Here is a 7,500-nt window from a genome sequence, read left to right as displayed (position 1 = left end):
CTCTTTGTTTACATACCAGTTCACAGAGCCTAGGCTGTGTATTAACTGTGTGTGTGTGTGTGTGTGTGTGTGTGTGTGTGTGTGTGTGTGTGTGTGTGTGTGTGTGTGTGTGTGTGTGTGTGTGTGTGTGTGTGTGTGTGTGTGTGTGTGTGTGTGTGTGTGTGTGTGTGTGTGTGTGTGTGTGTGTGTGTGTGTGTGTGTGTGTGTGTGTGTGTGTGTGTGTGTGTGTGTGTGTGTGTGTGTGTGTGTGTGTGTGTGTGTGTGCGTGTGTGTGTGTTACAGGGGAACGATGAGGAAGCTGTATTGGACCAGGGGAAGACCAGCTCAACGCCCTACACTAACTTTGAGAAAGACGAACTGGAGAGTGAGTATTTTTGGTTTTGTCAATTTTTATACCTTCTGCTGTACGTCCAGGTTTTTTCTTAGCAGTAGAATCAACAACTGAAACATTTCTTGGGCTCTTCCTGGGATTTTTCTGAGCTCCTGCACCAGTGTCAGGGGGGAAGGGGGGAGGGGGGACAAACCAGTTTTTAAATGCTGCCATACTGAGAAATACAGAGAGAGTTTTGTGAAGCTGAAAGGCTTAATCAACTTTGTGTCAACTCGTTTGGCGATGGCTTGAATGTAACGACAGACATTCATTTATATGAAAAGTAATGTGGCTGTGTTCGAAAAGCCATTCTAACGTCCTACTCATACTCATTTTGATGTCAATTTGAGTATGTTGTAGTTGTGTATGTGAGTTTGTGTAGGCGAGAAATGCCCGGATGAGTACTAACTTTCGGGAAGATTTTGTGTATGTACTTTTCCTAATCAACAGCCCCACAATGCATTGCGTCTTTTCAAACGACGCAGAAGTTTTTTTCAGCTGAGATGCTTTTGTATACTTCAGTGTAAACGGTCTGACGAACCTCGCTCACACAATGGTGGTTAAGTAGACAGTATGTATATACATGTTGAGTATGTAAGAGGGAGGACCTTGGTAGGCCGAACACAGCCATACTCTATAGCAGGGCTATTCAATTAGTTTTGAATGGGGGCCGGTTGGTGGAAATGATCCGAAATGAGGGGCCAGAAAAAAATGCCTAAAATTGATGAGCATCACATCAATAGCTACATATACTGTAAAACACTACAACGACATAGGAGTGCATATATTGTCTTTATTTTATCAAATAGTTATTCCATAGTTATAGTTCACCACCTTATCAAAAAAAATCCCTATTTGATTAACATAGGCTGCCTGTTGTTTAAGTGTTTAACAATCTTATCAGTTCAGGAAAACACAATAGGTTAACTCTTCAACAGTGCCCCCCCCCCCCCAATGTGTTTGTCAAGGGGTCACTGTCCAGGGTCATGGGAGACGTGGCGCAGTGCGCCGCGGCGAAAATTTTGGCTGTATTTTGCTCAAAGTTGCCAATGCCCAGTACAGAAATAAACAACTGCTTATTTGAATACAAAACAACTACAGACACTGACTTTACAGTTGTGCAATTTTGTTTGCTATGTGAAGGTACAAATGTTGTGCAAACATGCAGACAATACCATGCAAAGTTCTACTGGTGCAATATTATGCAGACACACTAAATACAAATAATGGACCATGCACTTACACTGCTGTACAATCGCGCTCGCAAAGCCTCATACACAGAGCAGCTGATAGAGAAACGCTTGGAGACACATGTGCATATTTATTTACTGCAGATCGCGGCCTTTCGCGCAGTTATGACCATGCAAAAGCACACATCGCACGTGCTAGTACATTAATTGTGCACCAAAATGTGGGTCGGTCGGTAGTCAAGGCGGGGGCCAGTACATAGTCCTTCTCGGGCCGGATCTGGCCCGCGGGCCGCCTATTGAATAGCCCTGCTCCATAGCTTTAATCCCCTGTCTCTCTCCAGGTCACAGAGCGGTGTACGTCGGTGTCCATGTTCCTATTGGTCGAGAGCCTCGACGACGTCACCGTCACCGTGGGAACAGACATCACAGGAAACGCAGAGACAGAGCGGACCGAGAGGACGGGAGAGAGTCGCCATCAAACGGTCAGTTGGTTTTTAAATTAGTTTTATTCATGTTTTTACTCTATTTTATGGATGCAGGCCGATAAGATATTCTGACGGTATTAAAACCTTAAAACCTTAAAGTCCTACTTCACCAGTTGGAATATGAAGGTGTATTGAACTCGGAGATCCTATTTAGTATAAATGTGCAAAAAAAAATGAAATCGGAAAATCTTAGCCTGAGAAAAGGCAGAAAGAGTGTTTTATGGTCTCACTGTCTAACCCTACAGTTTCCTTCTTGTGACATCACAGTAAGGGTTAGGATTAACAGGACAGCTGGGCCAAGGGAAGACTGAGGGAAGACTGAGGGAAGAAAAACCTCATTCATTATATTATAATAGTGATTTTATAATGATAGAACGCCGGTTCTGTATGGGTGAAGTATTCCTTTAAGCTAAAATACCACAGTTCAAGGTTCAAGGTTTTTATTAGTGCCCCAAGAGGGCAAATCTGTTCACAGCACAGCAGGTAGTGGCTAAAAACACACGACAATACAAGACAACAATGGACACAAAACACAACAGTATGTTTCACTGTATCACCGTATTGAGTTTACAGCTCTCAAGTGTCTTATTTTGAAATGTCTGGGTAAACATAAGAAATACATTTCCCCGGCTGGACACAATGTTTTTACCTTAAAACGGTATGACTGGAATTAATAGTGGTTTTGAAACCTTGACCTCTCGGGGCGGCTGGGGCGAAGTGGGTAATTTGGTCATCGGGTAATCACAGGGTTGGTGGTTGGTGGTTGGATCCCCCCGTCTCCCCGCCACATGTCCAAGTGTCCCTGGGCAAAGAGACACTGAACCCTAAATGTCTCCTGATAGTTAGCTTGCACCCGGCGTGGTAGCTGCTGCTGCTATCGGTGTATGAATGTGTGTGTGTGAATGGTAACGTGGGAATGGGAACAGGTCTCCCTTGAAAAAGAGTCTCCGGTCTCAATGGGATTCACCTGTATAGATAAAACACACACACAGACAGACAGACAGACAGACAGACACAGTAACATATTGTCCTATAATTTTTCAGACACGCCGTCCCAGAGAGTCCATTTCATCCTGGGGACGGAGGACGGAGACGAGGAACATATTCCCTCACCGAGCTGGACGAGATCACCTTCAGAGAGGGAGACGGGCAGGGCTGGAGGGAGACAGCCAGGTGTGTGTGTGTGTGTGTGTGTGTGTGTGTGTGTGTGTGTGTGTGTGTGTGTGTGTGTGTGTGTGTGTGTGTGTGTGTGTGTGTGTGTGTGTGTGTGTGTGTGTGTGTGTGTGTGTGTGTGTGTGTGTGTGTGTGTGTGTGTGTGTGTGTGTGTGTGTGTGTGTGTGTGTGTGTGTGTGTGTGTGTGTGTGTGTGTGTGTGTGTGTGTGTGTGTGTGTGTGTGTGTGTGTGTGTGTGTGTGTGTGTGTGTGACAGACACACAGGGCTGCAGAGAGACAGCCAGGTGTGTGTGTGAGAGAGGGAGAGTGTGAGTGTGTGTGTGTGTGGGAGAGACAGACAGACAGACAGACAGACAGACAGACAGACAGACAGATGAGATCACCTGCAGAGAGGGAGACGGGCAGGGCTGGAGAGAGACAGCCAGGTGTGTACAGAACGTAGGGGGGTAGGGTGTCTGAATTTGGGTGTGTGTGTGTGTGTGTGTGTGTGTGTGTGTGTGTGTGTGTGTGCCTCAGACAGACACAGACGTTCTTGCGTGTTTAGTTGTGTTGTTAATGATGTGTAAAAACCACTAGAGTGTAAATATCTCGCTGAACTTGATGATTTAAATATTTAAAAACAATCAAATTCTCTGAACCATTTTTACGCAAAAGTCTGGGGTATCTACCATGAATTATTTATACACTTGAGCACTGGTACATTAAGATAAATCCATATGTTGTTAGGGGGCTGCTTGTGGTGTAGTGGTTAGAATCCAGCCCGGGTCGTTCTCTGCATGTCATTCTCCTCTATCTGTCTGTCTGTCTGTCTGTCTGTCTGTCTGTCTGTCTGTCTGTCTGTCTGTCTGTCTGTCTCTCCTCTTCACAGCAGACCCGGGTTAGAATCCAGCCCGGGTCGTTCTCTGCATGTCATTCTCCTCTCTGACACATTTCATCTCTGTCTCTCCACACTGTCTAATAAAAAAAATAAATAAATAAATAAATAAATAAAAAAATAAAAACTCTACATACAGACAGACACACACACACACACACAGACAGACAGACAGACAGGCAGACAGACAGACATTCTTTCTTGCATGTTTAGTTTTGTTGTTCATGTCGTTGTTATATTCCCAGATGGCTGAAGTTTGAGGAGGATGTGGAGGACGGAGGCGAGCGGTGGAGTAAGCCGTACGTAGCCACTCTGTCGCTCCACAGCCTGTTTGAGCTGCGGTCCTGCATCCTCAACGGGACAGTGCTGCTGGACATGAGGGCCGCCACCATCGAGGAGATAGCAGGTCAGTGTGTCAACCCCTTACCTCCTAACCTTACCCCCTAGCCCCTTAACCCTGACCCTTAACCTTGACCGGCCCTAACCTTACCCCCTAACCCTAACCCCTAACCTTAACCCTAACACTTAACCCTTACCTCCTAACCTTACCCCCTAACCCCTAACCCCTAAACTCTAGCCCCTTAACCCCTAACCCTTAACCGGGACCCTCGAGGAGATAGCAGGTCAGTGTGTTAACCCCTTACCTCCTAACCTTACCCCCTAGCCCCTTAACCCTGACCCTTAACCTTGACCGGCCCTAACCTTACCCCCTAACCCCTAACCCTAACCCTTAACCCTAGCTCTAACCCTAACCCCTAACCTTACCCCTAACCTTACCCCTTAACCCTAACCGTAACACCTAACCTTACCCCTAACCTTACCCCTTAACCCTAACCGTAACACCTAACCTTACCCCTAACCTTACCCCTTAACCCCTAACCCCAACCCTTAAGCCTAGCCCTAACCCTTTCCTCTTAACCCTAACCTTACCCCTAACCCTAGCCCTTACCCCCTGACCCTAACCTCACCCCTAACCCCTAACCTTACCCCTAACTCTAACCTTACCCCTAACCCTTATCCCTAACCCTTACCCCTAACCCTAACCTTACACCCTAACCCTTAACCCTAACCATCGAGGAGATAGCAGGTTAGTGTGTCAACCCCTTACCCTCTACCCCTTAACCCTAACCCTTACCCCTAAACCTAACCCTATCTTAGAAACTCAAACTTATAAAGCAACTGGTTGACAGTTTATTTCATAGTTAGAAGGATTTTGTATATTTTTATTTATTTTATTTATTTAATTATTTCAGGACAATGCACATTGATAAACATAGTCATTCCAACATGTAAATGTGCCAGATTGTAGCCCAGGGGCTAATTTCCATCTGTTGTCCATAGGCAGGTGGATGTTACAGTAAAAGCAATACAAAAGATCCATATCCATATTTTGGTTTACAGTACAGAACGAAATGTCCCAAATCATGTTTTAAACATATTTTAAAAACCCGATTGTGTGTATAAATGTTACAGATATGGTGATTGACAGCATGCTGGCGTCGGGTCAGCTTGAGGAGGGCGTGAGGGAGAAGGTGAGAGAAGCCATGTTGAGACGTCTTTGTTTTTTTGTTATTTTCTTTCTGACACCTTCTTAGTCATTCATTTTCATTTTCCTTTATTTATTCTCGAAAGATCAATTGAGGGTTACGCTCTTTTACAATGACGTCGAGACAAATTACAGACACACAATATACAATGAGAATACACAACAAGCTTACAAAGAGACAACAACAATTAAAACATTCAGATCAATTGAATAAAGCAGAACAATAGCCTAATTAAAACAGTTACAAGTGGAGTGGGGCTGATTCAAAATAATAACTTTAAATTGGTTAACAGTTACGAGTGTATTTATTTTAATTTGATGTTGTAGGCTTAGTGGAGCGGCTAACTGCGTATTTTCAGAATCTTCCAGTAGATGATACAAGCGTGAACATTGGCATGAGCACGAGTCTCCATGGGAACACTTGACAAGAAAATTGTCCGAAACATTTGAAATTGTGAATTTGAAAATTTCTCGTAGAAGTGTATTGTTTTTTTTTTATTATTTTTTATTTTTTTTCATTTTTTGTCGCGGACAATTGTTCTTGTCAAGTCACCCATGGAGACTGCTCATGCCAATTTTCACACTTGTATCATCAACTCCACTAATATGTTAAGTTTTATTTAGCTATTCATTCGCTTTTCTAATGTGTATTATGTATTTTAATCTTGCCCCTGTAATGCACTTTGAGTGGCCTTGTGTCTGAATTGTGCTATATAAATAAACTTGCCTTGCCCTAATAATGGTAAAGTAAGTACGATATCCTCTAGGTGAGAGAAGCCATGCTGAGACGTCACCACCATCAGAACGAGAAGAAGCTTTCTAATAGAATCCCCCTGGTGCGCTCCTTCGCTGACATCGGAAAGAAACACTCCGACCCTCATCTACTGGAACGCAACGGTGAGGCAGGAGTCTGTCTGTCTGTCTGTCTGTCTGTCTGTCTGTCTGTCTGTCTGTCTGTCTGTCTGTCTGTCTGTCTGTCTGTCTGTGTCACATCTACTGGAATGTAACAGTGAGGAAACAAGGATATGGGCATTCTTAAATTCACTTTTCTTTTTACATTAAAGTGACTACGAGGAACTTTCACTTTGTGTTAATTCTAGCGCCCCCTTTGGACAAAAGCGGTAGTGTTTTTCACCACGCCAGCTGTTGTTCCTGGGTGAGCGTATACCCATGACAAAGGCATTAAGAAAAACTACATGTAAAATATAATTCTTTGCACTGATGGTCTCGTTTGCTGGAGCATTACACAGACAAAAAAAAATTTACAGACAGACAACAGACAGACACAGGAGTATGGCAGAGAGCACACAATGGGCTAGGCAAGGAGTATACAGTTCAAATACACACACACACACACACACACACACACATACATACAGTGTGTGTGCAGTTGTGATGAGAACCGTTAATAATTAATAATGTTTTAATATATTTACTAAGTGTGTTCTATCTGCTGTGGTTCCGTCCGGTCAGCACTAACCCTGCTGCAATAAGCTAATAACTAGCTAACACACAGACAGCAGTCTGCCTTTTAATATCCGGACCCATAAACCCTGTTTGTGAGTGAGAGGGGAGGGGGTGGGGGGAGGGATTTTAAAGGCACAGTGTGTAGTGTTTATTGGCATTTTTCAGAACAGACTTGGTAGAAATGGAATATAATATTCATAAGTGTGTTTTTAATTGTTGTATAATCGCTTGAGAATAAATATTTACATATTACACACTGCACTTTATTTTATTTTTTTTAACTAGTGGTGGCTGCTATTACATCTACAGTGCCCACTATCTCTACCATTGTGTCCTTGAGCAAGACACTTAACCCCCAAACTGCTCCAGGGGCGCTGTACTATGGCTGACCCTGTT

The 7,500-nt window shown here is 43.9% G+C and overlaps 1 pseudogene across 1 annotated transcript in view; it reads left to right on the top strand.

Annotated features, from left to right (window-relative positions):
* The window catches only part of LOC307270251 (sodium bicarbonate cotransporter 3-like), a 49,750-nt pseudogene that overhangs the window by 8,482 nt on the left and 33,768 nt on the right, over positions 1-7,500 (top strand). The window contains exons 2-7 of the transcript XR_013845628.1: positions 283-364; positions 1,902-2,042; positions 3,090-3,218; positions 4,337-4,497; positions 5,565-5,623; positions 6,405-6,534. The product of XR_013845628.1 is annotated as a sodium bicarbonate cotransporter 3-like (transcript). The remainder of the gene's footprint in view (positions 1-282; positions 365-1,901; positions 2,043-3,089; positions 3,219-4,336; positions 4,498-5,564; positions 5,624-6,404; positions 6,535-7,500) is intronic.

This window comes from Ammodytes marinus, assembly GCF_949987685.1.
Source record: "Ammodytes marinus genome assembly, chromosome: 25".
NCBI lineage: Eukaryota > Metazoa > Chordata > Actinopteri > Uranoscopiformes > Ammodytidae > Ammodytes > Ammodytes marinus.
This window is presented reverse-complemented; position numbering and strand designations above follow the sequence as displayed.